Source organism: Lynx canadensis, chromosome C2 (genome assembly GCF_007474595.2).
Source record: "Lynx canadensis isolate LIC74 chromosome C2, mLynCan4.pri.v2, whole genome shotgun sequence".
NCBI classification, from domain to species: domain Eukaryota; kingdom Metazoa; phylum Chordata; class Mammalia; order Carnivora; family Felidae; genus Lynx; species Lynx canadensis.
Genome location: NC_044311.2, coordinates 91,154,374 through 91,168,784, shown reverse-complemented (window position 1 = coordinate 91,168,784; position 14,411 = coordinate 91,154,374). Strand labels below are relative to the sequence as shown.

The 14,411-nt window shown below is 41.7% G+C and overlaps 1 protein-coding gene across 2 annotated transcripts in view; it reads left to right on the top strand.

Annotated features, from left to right (window-relative positions):
* Positions 1-223: 223 nt before the first annotated feature.
* Positions 224-14,411, top strand: part of CASR (calcium sensing receptor) — an 81,065-nt gene continuing 66,877 nt past the window's right edge. The window contains exon 1 of one of the 2 annotated variants that reach the window (XM_030330001.1): positions 224-387. The gene's annotated coding sequence lies outside the window, so the exon portion shown is untranslated. Of the gene's footprint in view, positions 388-1,061; positions 1,105-14,411 lie in introns of those variants that run through there. The other variant, XM_030330002.1, reaches the window with a different exon arrangement.

The following is a 14,411-nucleotide window of genomic DNA, read 5'->3' as shown; positions in this document are numbered from 1 at the left end:
TAATAATTTTTGTGGCTCTTTACAGACACCAGCAAGCTGCTCACCCAAAAGAGTACATGTTGTTTGAGGGTAAAAAGAAAAAAACTGGGTTTCTACAAAATAAATTAATTTTCCCCTTTTTCAAAAAATATTCTAGCGCCTGACAGGCGGCGGGCGTCATGCCAGAGGATGGGGACTGGGATGATCAAGGCAGGTGGGTCCCCGTCTTCAAGGAGCGCAGGGTCGGTTCCGTACAGGAAATGACACGCCAGCGGTGACTGCTTCTGGCCGAGGAGGACTGGGAGCCCTTTGGCGCGGAGAGTGGACAGAAGAGAGGAGGGAGCTGTTTGCGAGCACCGAGAAAGTCTCCCTGCGTAGGCAGCGCATGACCTGAGTCTTGCAGAATGAGTAAGAGTTTGAGCATGGGTTTTATATTTATTTTACTCTAACTCTCTGGCCTTTTATCAAAAAAAAAAAAAAAAAGTTTCCCACTCTTGGCACGGAGAACGTTGGTGGAGTCGTAAGCCCCCACCGTCTTAAGCCTTTTTCCATTTCCAAGAAGGAAGGAAGGGGTTCTCTCAGACTGCAGGAGCAGGATCTAGGGTCCAGGAATTCCCAGCGCTGAGAGGACTGGAGAGGACCCGAGCGTGGGGCGCCCGGTCCCCGGGAACCAGACCCAACGAGTGGCCCCCGGGAGAGAAAAGACGCGCCCTCGGCGCTGGGCTCCAGAGGAGTCAGCGCAGCTCCATGTGGACGGGGAAGACGGTGAGGGTGCTGGGGCTGCCAGGAGTGCAAGATAACAGAGCAGCCGGCAAGTGGGCTCCGAAGGGAGCCGGGCTCCGCAGTCTGGGACCCCGAGGGGGCAGGCGGGCGGGGAGCGGGAGAGGGGCGGAGTTCCGAGGCCCGGGCCGCGGCAGCTGCCCAGAGGGTCGGCGCGGGGGGTGGGGGGTGGGGGGGCTGCTGTGGCCGGACCGGACAGCTGGCGCCTCTCCGAGACCGTGACCTTGGCATCGGGAGCTGGGCCCGCGTGGCGTCCTGAGCTCAACCTCCAGCCCATTCTCGTGTAGACCCACAGCTGACGGGCCGGCGCTGCCCCTGGTGAGGGAGCACGGGCCAGGGCGGCAGGTAGGACCAAGGTCGGGGAGGAGGGTGGGCCGGAAAGCACCCCAACGCAGGGCGGGCAGTGGCGGGGTCCAGGGACCACAAAGGCCCAGGAACCAAAGGAAGGGCGCACGCGGGAGCACCTCAGCCCCGGGAACACCGGGTGCGGGTCTGTGCGGGAAAGTCAGGGCCAGGTTTCAAGACCAAAAAGACTTCCTGGGCACAGGACCAGACTGTTCAGTTACCCCCAGAAGGAGCTGGGGGTCGCCCTCTCTGATGAACCGAAGTGCGTGCGAAGACACGGACTGTGGGTAGTGTCTGGTGCCTGCGCCTTGTTTCTGCCTGTGGCGCGGTCAGAAAGAACACACACCTTTCCGTGTATGTTAACAAGGCAACAGGCAGCTTTCTAGTGTCTTCGGATATTTAAGGGAGGGCCACAGTGTCAGCACCCATCTTCCTTGGCCCAAGCCTCCAGGTGTCTTGAGGACAAAGGAAAAAAGAGCAAAAAGAACCAGATGCGGTTTTTTATTATTTTTAAAACTATTTTTAAGAGATAATTTCAACAGATAACACATGAGCATGGGTTTTTTAAGGTTTATTTATTTTGAGAGGTGGGGAGGGGCAGAGAGAGAGGGTGAGTGAGAGGGAAAGAAAGAATCCCAAGCAGGCTCCTGTGCTGTCATCCTACAGCCTGAGAAGGGGCTTGATCTCAGCAACTGGAGATCATGACCTCAGCTGAAATCAAGAGTGCCACGCAGGCACCCGATTTTTAAAATCAAACAATGCAAAAGTTAATCTTCTAGAGGTAATATTTATACCAGCATTTGTATCTATAGCTCATTGTTTTTACTCATATCCTTTCTCTCTTGCTCTGTCCCCTCCTTTTGATTCTTTTATTTTAATTTTTTTTTAACGTTTATTTATTTCTGAGACAGAGAGAGACAGAGCATGAACAGGGGAGGGTCAGAGAGAGAGAGGGAGACACAGAATCTGAAACAGGCTCCAGGCTCTGAGCCGTCAGCCCAGAGCCCGACGCGGAGGCTCCAACTCACGGACCGCGAGATCATGACCTGAGCCGAAGTCGGCCACCTAACCGACTGAGCCACCCAGGCGCCCCTTGATTCTTTATCCTACCTCCTGCCTAATGAAAGTACCAGAGGAAAATGACATCATTGCCACTGCCCACACCCCATAATCTCCAGTGTTCCCAACTGGCACCACCCCTGCTGTCTTCAGAATCTTTCACTGGGCTGGCCCTTGGGGTAGGGAGCCCACTACCATGACATTTCATTTACTTTCTTTAACTGTCCCAGCATTTGGGAAGAATCCATGATGAGTACTATACTATCTGTTCTTTCCCTTAAACTAGTCTTTCCAAGTGTAATTTAAGTAGAGTCTGGTACTGAGGGGAATTAATGAAGGCTGTTTCCTAAAATGCACTAGATTTCCAGGAATTCCAGAAAGCAGAACTTGGCCAATTACACTTTTACATTGCCTGTCCCTTCTCCACCCAGGACCAACAGAGTGGCAGGCATAGTATTCTTCCTCCGTAAGAATCTCAGAAAATAGGTGTTTTATACTTGTAAAGGGGCTCAGGGACATAGCTTTGTGGCAGACCACCAGGAGGGAAAGATGTAGAAGAGTTAGAGGGCAACAGAGAAGTAGGAATGGAGGAGTAGGCCAAGACTCTTGAGTGGAAAAGAATCCTGGAGCACAGGGCCCTGTCATTTAGGAACAATCATCAGATAATTCTGCTAAAAGACCACACATGTGGCTTATTTCTGCCAACAATCAGCACAATCAACTCTGTTCCAAGGCTTTTACTATGCAAGGCCAAAATATATTGAGAAATGGAAAAAATCAGCAAATAAACCCCTTTTTATCTATATGAGAAAATATAAGTGGTTTAAATTATTTTTAATGAAATAATAAGTTTTTTAGGAATTATGCAGAGTGTTTAAAATAACCTAATAGGTACTCCAAGTCACTACATTTTCCTTTATTTTGTTCACTTTTTTCATGTTGCATGACCTAGACCTGGATCCCACACATGTCAGAAAGTTCAGGTTGGTTAGAAACTGCCCTTTCTAAGAAGCCTTTTTGAATGGAGGTTGAGAGGAGAATGGATTAGAAAATAATGACTGATCCTTGTTGTAGGGTAAGGAAACAATGAGGAGGAATGAATTGAGTACCAGCTTGAGTCTCATAAGGAATCTTTGTGGTTTTTTCTTCTCAAATTTTTATTTAAATTCTGTTAGTTAACATAGAGTGCAATACTGGTTTCAAGAATTCAATGATTCATCACTTAACATACGACACCTAGTACTCATCATAACAACAGCCCTCCTTAATGCCCATCACCCGTTTAGCCCTTTCCCCATCCACCTCCCTCCGTCAACCCTCAGTTTGCTCTAAGAGTCTCTTATGGTTTGTTTCCCTCTCCCTTTTTTCCCCTCCCACATGTTCATCTGTTTTGTTTCTTAAATTCCACATACAAGTGAAATCATATGATATTTGTCTTTCTCTGACTGACTTATTTTGCTTACCATCATACACTCTAGCTCCATCCATGCAGTTGCAAATGGCAAGATCTCATTTTTTGATGGCTAATATTCCATTGTAGGGGCACGGGGGGGACTCAGTTGGTTGAGCATCCAACACCTGGTTTTGGCTCAGGTCATGATCTTGAGGTTCATGAGATTGAGCCCTGCGTCGGGCTCTGCACTGTCAGCACAGGCTTGCTTGGGATTCTCTCTCTCCCCCTCTGTCTCTGCCCCTTCCCCACTCATGCTCTCTCACTCTCTCTCAAAATAAATAAATAAACATTTAAAAAAATATTCCATTGTATATACATACCACATCATCTTTATCCATTCATGAGTCAATGGACATTTGGGCTCTTTCCATAGTTTAGCTATTGTTGATAACGCTGCTTTAAACATTGGGGTGTATGTACCGCTTCAAATCTGTATTTTTTTATCCTTTGGGTAAATACCTAGTAGTGCAATTGCTGGAGAGTAGGGTAGTTCTATTTGTAACTTTTTGAGGAACCTCTGTAATGTTTTCTAGAGCGGCTGCACCAATTTGCATTCCCATCAACAGTGTCAGAGGTTTCCCCTTTCTCCACATCCTCGCCAACATCTATTGTTTCCTATGTTGTTGATTTTAGCCATTCTGACAGGTGTGAGGTAGTATCTCATCATGGTTTTGATTTGTATTTCCCAAGGAATCAGGTATAATTCTTCAGAGAACTGGACAATGAATAAGAGGTGAAGGAATCATTCTATTCATTCATTAATTCATTCATTCATTCATTCATAATGTTTATAAGAGTGCCTGGCTATGTGTCAGCAACTGGGGGAAAAGTGGTGAAAAAACCAGGCAAGATCTTTGATCTCCTGGAGCTTATAGATGCTTTGGGGAGGCAACTGTTAGTAAAATAACAAACTATTAAATGTATTTTTATAAACTAAAATAAGCTCCCTAAAGAAAAGAATGTTAGTTCATTGAGGGTGTATACAGACTTTACTGCAAAGACCAAGGAAGGCTTTCTCAAGGAAGTTTCCCTTGAGCTGAGATTCAAGAGTAGGTGGAAATATTGGAGATATATGGTTTTGAGATGGGACCAGAATGTATCGGCTAGACATTGCATTTGGCTGCTAGTGAGTTAGTAATCAAGAAGTCTGGCTGCCATGTAGTGTTTTCCATGTGGCATGTGTAGACATGTAGAACTGGCATTTCTGGAATTTGGGGAGATATTCCTTGTTCACACAACATCATTTATGCCGTCTTGAGTTGGTCGTGGCTTTCCATTGCTGTCATTCTTGCTTTTAAATTAAAATTTCAAATTAATTTCATTTTATTAGTTTATTTTATTATGCATAATAAAATATGTGCATTGTGGTTCAAATATGAATATTTCCCATTGTACAGGCAGATAGGTATGTAACTGCCATACCAAATTTGGCTTGTACAGTGACAACTCATTGTTATCATTTTCCCAGTACTTTCTCAAGTGAAAATAAGTGTGGTAGGTAGACTACAATATCTTCTCTCCACTCCTATCTTCTGCTCTAATTGGGAGGATGTCAAAATGTTTAGTTATCATAAAGCTGCATGTACTTCTTCAGAGTTTTATATTCAGTCCCTCAGTAAAGAAAAAAGGTTACTAATTACACTGATGCTGTAAATAAAAGCAATATAAATCTCACAATGTATTGGCATGGGGTGCTCTGACCAAGCAGCATACTTCATGTACAAACAAATATTTTCATTCATTCAACAATATTTGCAGTTAAATTTCTGTAAGCCAAGCACTGGGCTAGATACTATGGATAAAACGGATTAGTAAGACATGGTCTCAGCATTTAAGGAATTCATAGAAATCTAAGAGGAGGGAATCATTTGTCCATGGAAGGATAGGAAAGTGTTGTGGTTGCCATAATGAAAGCATAATTAAGGTACAGTGATACACAGGGAATGGAGTAGTCAATTCTACCAAGGAGAGGAGGGGCTGAGGAAAGGTTCATGGAGGAGTTAACACTTGAGATGAATCTTGAAAGATGAGACACTCCACAAGATAAACAAAGGGAAGAGGGCATTATAGAGAAGGGATTTATGTGCAAAACCAGAGGTGTGAAATAGCATGTCAAGGTCCAGGACCTGTAAGCAGCTCAAAGAGCTGAGGCATTAGGAGCAAAGAGGGACTCATGAAGAGACAAGGCTGGAGTGGTGGGCAGGCCAGGTCACAGAGAACCTGCATGCCATCACATGGATAACTTGGTGGTTAAAATATGCATCTGAAATGATACAGACCCAGGTTTGAGTCATGGCTCTGCCACTTTCTAGATGCGGAGCCTTGGTTAAGTAACTTGACCTCAATAAGTAATAGCGGTGAAGGTTGTACCTGCCTTATTAGGTTCCTGCAAGAAATGATAAGTTATGTGGTACGTGGCAAGATTACGCGTATAGTTAATATTGGCTTTTTTAAAATTATTATTATTATTTACCCTAATGCAAAGGAAGCCACTGTAGGGTTTTAAGTAGACTTAATGAGCGTTTTGGGTTAGATCATAATCATCCTGGCTGTATATGGATGCTGAATTAAAGGGGGGCAAGTTTGGAAGAGAGAAACCACTTACAGAAATTATAACCATTCAGATGATGATGAGGATAGCCCAAACCATGGTGGCCATAGCAGTGGCCATGGAGAAAAGGAACCAATGCTAGAGATGTCTGCAAGGTAAACTCCACAAAACTCAATTACTCATTCCTTGTGGGGAGTGGGACTCTGCTCTGTCATATTTTGGTTCTGTCATCTAAGTGATTTTAGGATAAAGGAAAGGAAGCCACGTGTCAACCGGGACTAGGGATCAGGTATCTAGGAAGTGCTTCTGTGTTAGCAGAGGACTTAATGATTGGTACCAAAAAAAGCTGTCTTTGTAACTGAGAAGACTCCTTGACAACTTCTATGTCACAACGTAAAATAGTATTGGGAAGGCTTAGTTGATCCATAACAAATAAAATCCATTATCTCTCTCATCTCTGGGAGGCTTTTCGTTCAAGGTGAGTGAACAGTAGACTTCATCCATTTGCCACTGTCATAAAGTGGCACGTACAACAAGCACTCATGCCTTGTAGTTTTGTTTCTATTCTTGCCTGACACCAGCCTGATTGAATTTTTTCTCAAATGCTCTCTCAGAATCCAATATGCACAGGCTGAGGTGCCTCTATCAAAGCTAGTGAGAATGAGAGGATTGAGATGCTCCCTATTTTATAATGCAAGGTAGTCTTGGTAACCACATCATCCGTTCCTAAGATGGAAAATAATCCAGATATGTGTGATAGTGTTTGCTGAAAAGTTGCTGGGAACTTTATGCCTGTTTCCCCCAAGTCTGGATCCTAGGAAATGCTGACTGAATGTTGGATTCACTTGCCTGAACAATTTTATAATTACTTGAAGCAGCAGAAATGAACAGACATTATAATTAGGCAGGGCCAATGAGTTAGGTGGTAAAGTGTGAAATGAGAAAAAATAAGGTCTGCCTCTGCCAGAGACAGAGAGTTTGGATGAAAGTGGATTTTCCAATCTCTGTGACTTTGGGCAACACAGCTCACCTCTCTGAGCCTCAGTTTTTACTGGTGGATATTCCTTTGGATATCTGTAAAACTGAGGTAGTGTCTCCTTCAAAGGGTGGTTGTGAGGTTTAAATGAACTATAAATGGAAAGTGTTTAACACAATGCCTACAAGGTAGCTGTTTAACTGGTCTGTATCCTTTGGCTCAGCTCCTGTCTGAAATCTTTTTTTACACTGAAAAAGCAGGAAGAATAAAGATTTCTTAGGTTAAGTAACCTGAATTAATTGGCTTTTATGTGTTTCTCATCCATAATTGATTTTTTTCCCCTGGGAACTGGGGTGGAAATCTGTTTTCCTCCACCCTCGGGGAATGCTTATCAGTATGATGGGGACAAAGGTAATATGATACCCGCGGAGAGAAGACTAATTTTAGCTATTCTTTCAACAAGTCTTTCACGTACATACAAGAAAAATTACTAATAGTAAGAAAAATGAAATGATTTGACTTCTTTTTCCCATGTTTTTTTGTTGTTCAGCATTCCTAACAAGCAAGTTTCTTATTTATTTCTTGTTTTTCATGTAGAAAGAGAGAAGCAGGCTCAAAAATATTGTAACCATTTCCCCCAACCCTCAATAATAATTATGATCTGTTTGTCCTTAGAAAGAAAGTTGTTTTTTTCCTCTTAACAGAAGTTAATGGTTGAAAAAATTATCATATCATCCATTTAGTCCTTCTAAATATTCTATAATTTGACATAAGCATTTAGTTTAGTTCAATAAACATTGGTTGAGCTCCAACTGCATGTCAGGCATTAAGTTAGCACTACACACTCAGGCCAGCATTGATACCCAGATCTCCAGTCTGGTGGCCCTTGCAGAAGAGGATGGGTAGGCAAAGGTGTTGGGGGGGGGGGTTGCCAGCTGATCAGAGAAAGCCACTGAGAAGGGAACCTTCGGACTGAGGTTCTCTACCACAGCTTCAGACCCCTGGTTCATCAGATCATGAGTTCCTTCAAGTCAGGATCCTGGTCTGTTCCTCACTATGCCCCAAGGCCCTGTCCAAGAGAGCCCTTTTGTGCTATTTGTCAATGGAGAAACCAAGAGATAAAAGTAGTGAGGAGGCCAAATGGTCTTGTCTTTCTGTAGTCTTAAAAATGAAAATATTCCAAACAAAGTTTCACTCTGCAATTATCATCTAATTTTCACCATCATCTTTTGAGAGGCAGCACAGCATGGTGGTTTAAAGTCTGGGCTTTGGAGTTAGACTGCCTGGGCCTGTGTCCCAGCTCTACAACTTACAAGTGTGTAACCTTGGGCAAGTTATTTAATCTCTCTGTTCTCCAGTTTCTTTATCCATAAGCTGGGATTATTAATATTACCCACTTCATTGATTATTTTTTTATTGACTTACAATTGATACATATTAGTTTCAGATATACAACATAATGATTTGGTATTTGTATATACTGCAGAATGATTACCACAATAAATCTAGTTAACATCCATCACCATACATAGTTACATTTTTTCCTTGTGATGAGAACTAAGATATACTCTCAGCAACTTTCAAATATGCAATACAGTCACCATGCTATACATTATATCCCCATGACTTATTTTATAACTGGAAGTTTGTACATTTTAACCCCCTTCACCCATTTCACCCACCTCATTTTGCCCACTTATTGGTTGTTAAAAGATTTAAATGAGCCAATACACATTGTTCAACCTCATCAACTACAGACAGCATGTCTTACTCGGTGTTAAAACCCCAGAATCCAGCTTGGTGACTAGTACATTGGAAGAGCTGAATGAATGAACAAATCTCAGTACTGTAGACTGCTAAACCAGTCTACTTTCCTAATATTAACTCACGATCCTCAGAACATCCCAAGGGATAAATAAGGGAAATGAACAGGTATCATCATCTCCATTTCTCAAGTGAGGGCACTGAAAGGTGGAATAACTTGCCTGAGAAAACGTGACTATAAATGACAGAGTAGATTAACACTCCGGTCTTCATTTATTTCCAGCTCTCTACCCTTGCCACTATCTGGCTGTCTCTTGATCTTATGCAGGTTTCATGGAATTCAAAGGATAACCAACAGCAAAAGTGAACACACAGAGATAGCTCTTTTAGCCTTCTGAAGAAATGTACTTCTTACTGTAAATATACTCCATCAAATTGTAACTTCAAGTTAAACTTGAAGTTTGGAAAGTTTCTTTTTGGGGGGTGTGGGGAGGAAAACAGAGGATATTTTATGGGAATGAGGAAATTCTTTTTTTTTTTTTTTTAAGTGTAAAAGTAGCAGAGAATCATGAAGGAAAAATACTGATAGATTTTATTACATAAACATTTAAAAATACTTATCTATAAAAGTCATAACTAAATTAAAAGGAAAGTAAACTAAAACAAATTGTACCAATTATGCCAAAAGGTTAAGTTTCGGTATCTTATTTAAAAAAAATTTTTTTAATGTTTATTGTTTATTTTTCGGGGAGAGAGAGAGAGAGACAGAGTGCAAGCAGAGGAGGGTTAGAGAGAGAGAGACAGAGACAGAACCTGAAGCAGGCTGTAGGCTCTGAGGTGTCAGTACAGAGCCCAACATGGGGCTCGAACCCAGAAATTGTGAGATCATGACCTGAGCTGAAGTCAGACACTCAACTGACTGAGCCACCCAGGTGCCCCTAAGTTTTGGTATCTTAAAAAGCTCACAGAATTGAATAGGAAGAACACTAAAACTGTGGTTTCAAAAAAGTGGGCAAAGGATTTAACAGTTTTCAAATAAGGAAAAGCACAAGGTTGGTGAACATATAAAAATATTTTAACTTTACCTGAATAAAAGAAATAAGAATTTTTATAATGGTATGCCAGTTTGTTTATCAAGAATACTAAGACTTTAAATATAATGCTGGTGGAGTGGGATGAAATGGCTATCCTTGTAACATTATCTGGAAAACAATTGCCTTAAAATTGTGGCCCTTGATCAAGGATTTCAGTTCTGAGACTCTGTCCTACAGAAGTCATCAGGAATTAAAGATTTATATCTGAAGATGTTCTTCACAGTGTTTATTTATGAAAGTGAAATAGTAGGGGTGCCTCGGTGGCTCAGTCGGTCGAGCGTCCGACTTCAGCTCAGGTCATGATCTCACAGTTCGTGGGTTGGAGCCCCACATCAGGCTCTGTGCTGACCACTTGCTCAGAGCCTGGAGCCTGCTTCAGACTCTGTGTCTCCTTCTCTCGCTGCCCCTCCCCCGCTCATGCTTTGTCTCACTCTGTTTCTCAAAAATATATAAATGTAAATAAAAAAAAATTTTTTTTTAAAGAACGAAAGTGAAATACTAGAAACAACCTATATGTCCAATAGTAAGGGAGTAGTTAAATAAATTATGGTGGGGGGAAAGCAGCATAGTCTAGCAGCTAAAAGCATGGATTCTGGAGCCTCACCACCTGGGTTCAAATCCTGGCTCTGCCACATATTAGCATGTAACCTTGGAAACCTCACCATTGCCTCACTTTTCTCATCTACACAAAGGGGATGACAAGAGTACCTATCACATAGGGTTGTTTTGTGGCTTAAATGAATCAACATCATTCACGATTCCAAAATTTGTAACTTTATTACCAGCAAAATATAATTGAACTGACATAAACTGACACAACCTTATCCCACTTACTGTACCCATATTCTGTGACTGTCGTCAATCTTAATCCTTTTCCATGGTTTTACTTTCCATGCAGAATCTCTAAGGTTCTCTTCATAAATAACCTTCATGTACTTGTGAAAAGACTAACTTTGAGGTCAAACCTAACTGGAATCAGGTGTATATACTTGGAGCTAATCTCTTGGCCAAGAAATTTTTCTGATTCCTCCAGCCCAGGACTTTGAAACTTTAAGGCTGGGGATATTCTTAACATGTAGATTGCTGAGCTCCACACCCGGAAATTCTGACTAAGTAGTTCTGGGGTGGAGTCAAATGTCTGTAATTCTTGCAAGCTCCCAAAGTGATGCTGGGGATGCTGATCCATGGACCACACTTTAGGTAGCCCTGCTCTGATCCTTTCCTTCATTTTTATCACCCCTTTTATAGTACCTTTCTTATTTGAACACTTTAATCTCTGGAAACCCCAACTTGTTTTTTATGTTATCATTCTCCTATTCTCTCCTTACTACACTGTGCTTCTATTTCCAGAAGTAGTAATCTAATAAAATTTTATATCACTTTCTAAGCACTTATGATGCTCCAGTAATGGTCAGTGCTTTATCCATATTATTTTTTTTTCATCCTTCCAACATCCTCATTTTAGAGGTGATAAAACTGAGGTCCTAGGACACCTAGTAAGTGGAAGAACAAGTCCTCTTGGCCCCAAAGCCCAAGCTTTTTCTATTTTACCGTCCTGTCCCTTTCACATGGTGGTACCTGTCACCAGGTCTCTAGTCAACATGCCTTCTCGGTCCTGCCTCAGCTGCCTAGCTCTTGCCTAGTCTCCAATCTAGAACCCCCTCGTCTTCTCATCACCTATCCAGATCCCAGCCAGGCCTTCTATGCCAGGAAGCTTTCCCAGCTACAGCTGCCCACAGCCAACACCCTGCCACATCTTTTGTTTTTACCTGGGGATTTATCATGTGTTTATGTTTTCATATTAAGGGATTTTTGTCTTCCTAACTGAATTTGGAACTCCTTGAAATCCAGGCCCATCTCATGCATCTCTGGGTTCCCCTTGGACTAGCAATGGTGGGGACTGACTGCTTCCCTTACCCACCCCCCTTCCTACTCTTCTCCTTTCCTAGCCCCCTATCTCCACCTTGTCCTTTCCTAATTTGGTGAAATCAAGCCACATCAACAAGAAGACCAAAAAAAGGCCAACCTTAACCCTTCTTAATCTCCCGCCTCCCTCCACTGCAGCTGTGGGTGACTTGCCTTGTTGTTCCACAGTATTATGGGAAGAAACTTTTCTATGAGGCCCTACATTTGGCAGAGAAGCACTAGCAATGCCCTATAACACTTGGTTCTTCTTGAGGGTTTCCAGGTACCACCCCTCTCCCTCCATATTTACTCAAATTCCATTTCCATTATTTTGCTTCCCAGTTTCACTCTGCATCCTTGTCTTCATTCAAGTATGTCAGGAGTTCTCAACTGCCTATTTCCAATTTATACATCTGTGGAACTATTTCCCCTAATGAAATCTATTAGGGCCAGTATGGTGGGACCCATCCATTTGGTCTGTACACTTTGGTATTTTCTCCCTTCCCTTCTTCCCCTCCTTCCCTCCCTCCTTCCATTCCTGCGTTCCTCCTTCTTTTTGAGGTCATTATTCCTGTTATTGCTTGAATGGTGTTATCAACCCCCTATGACAGCTTATACATCTCAGGGTTTAAAATCTTCCTTTTGTAATTTTCATTATCTCCTTGTAAGGTGTCTGCAGAGCAGCTGGGCCTCATAGCCAAAGAGTGAGATTTCCCATGGTGCTTTCATTTCCTCCCTGTCCATTAGTAGGAAAGTACAGGTTGTGTTTGTGTTATAGCCTCATGTAGCTACACTGCTAAAATGACAGCACTAGTACATTATGGTAGATTCAATTAGTTTTCTTTTTTTCAGAAGGTTTTTTTCTGACCCACATTTGTGAGCCACTTTTGTGGTGGCCCTGATGCTTTCCTTCAGTACCTCCTGTAGTCTGAATTCCTTCTATTTGGTGCCTCATTCCATGTGCTATTCTTGGTAGCTTTCAGTGTGAAACCCTAAGAAAAAAATTCTAAGGAATACCATTTATTGTTTCCTTAGTGTTTACAATGTATTGTGCTAAGAATTTTTATACCTTACTTTGTTTGATCCTATCAAAAACTTTAGTTAGGTATTATCCCAATACAATGGAGAAACTGAGGTTTAGTGAGGTTAAGTGACTTGCCTGAGGTCTCATGGCCAGTAAGTGGAACAGCCTACATTCAAACATTTGTCACATAATTCCAAAGCCCATAGTCAAAATTTAGTTTCTGGGAGCTTTGTTCTATTCTTCAAAAAACGCGATAATTTTGCCAAAAGTTCTCTCATATACTGCCATGATGGTATAAATGGAAACACCCTTATTGAAGGCAATTTGGCGACACATATTATAATCTTTTTGAATGTTCTTATCCTTTTAATCTAGCAATTCCCATGACTGAATTTATGCTAAGGAAATAATCATTAATGTGTGCAAAGATTTAACCCTAAGGGAGTTCAAGGAGGCAATATTCATAACATGAAAAATTGAAATAGGTTCCATGTCCAACAGAGGAAAGTAAATATGATACACAGAGGTAATGAAGTACCAAGTAGTCATTAAAAATTATTTGGAAAAAGAATATTCAGTGGCATAGAAATGTGTGCAGGATATAGTAACTACTATAGGATTTCAGATTACACCCATTTTTGTAAAAACAGATACTACAAAATAGATTCAAAGAGAAATGATACAGAGCAAGAGACACAGATATGAAGTATACATCAAAAATGCAAAGAGTTGTGAGATTAAGGGGATAGAACTAAGATTAATTTTTACTTTCTTTTATTGTTTTTATTGTGCACCTTTCAAATTGACATTGAAGCTTTTTAAAACTTATTTTTCTTCTTTAATTGGAAAAATGTCTGTGTGTTGTTTGAAGACATAGAATCTTTGGCACTCCATCTTGGGCATTCCCTCTGTTAATGTTTTTATGCTAAAGACTTCTTGGATTGTTCTTTTTGCCCACCCACCTGTGGGGCTAAGCTGGGGAGCTGATCATATGTGTTGGAAATGTCTGCATGAAACTAAGTTCTTGTCTGGTATTTTGTGCCCTGTGGTTCAGGTAGCAAATTCAGAGCTTGTTTGATCCAAATCCTTTTCCTGGTCTAAACTAACTAAACATCCTCTCTTCCCTCTGCTACCTGGTTGTGTGAACCCTGATAGCCCTCATTTTTCCTCTAGAGCAGTAGCCACTTTTCCTTAACTTCACTCACACTGTGAAGAAAATTTCACACTTTTTTAAAATTGTAAGATCTATGAATGCTGTTCATATTTACCAGTGCTCTTTTTTATATTTGTTATTTCCTCCACAAACAACCATTTCTACTGACATTTGAGTTCCATCTTCTTGGTTTCTTTAATGCAGGCTTTCGTTAGTTTTTTTCTCTGACTCAGTGCACTTTGGTTTCTTGACCTGATCACCTTCCAACCGCCTCCTGCAGCTGACTCACATCCATCTCCTCCAACTCATCACATTGCCTCCCCTTCTT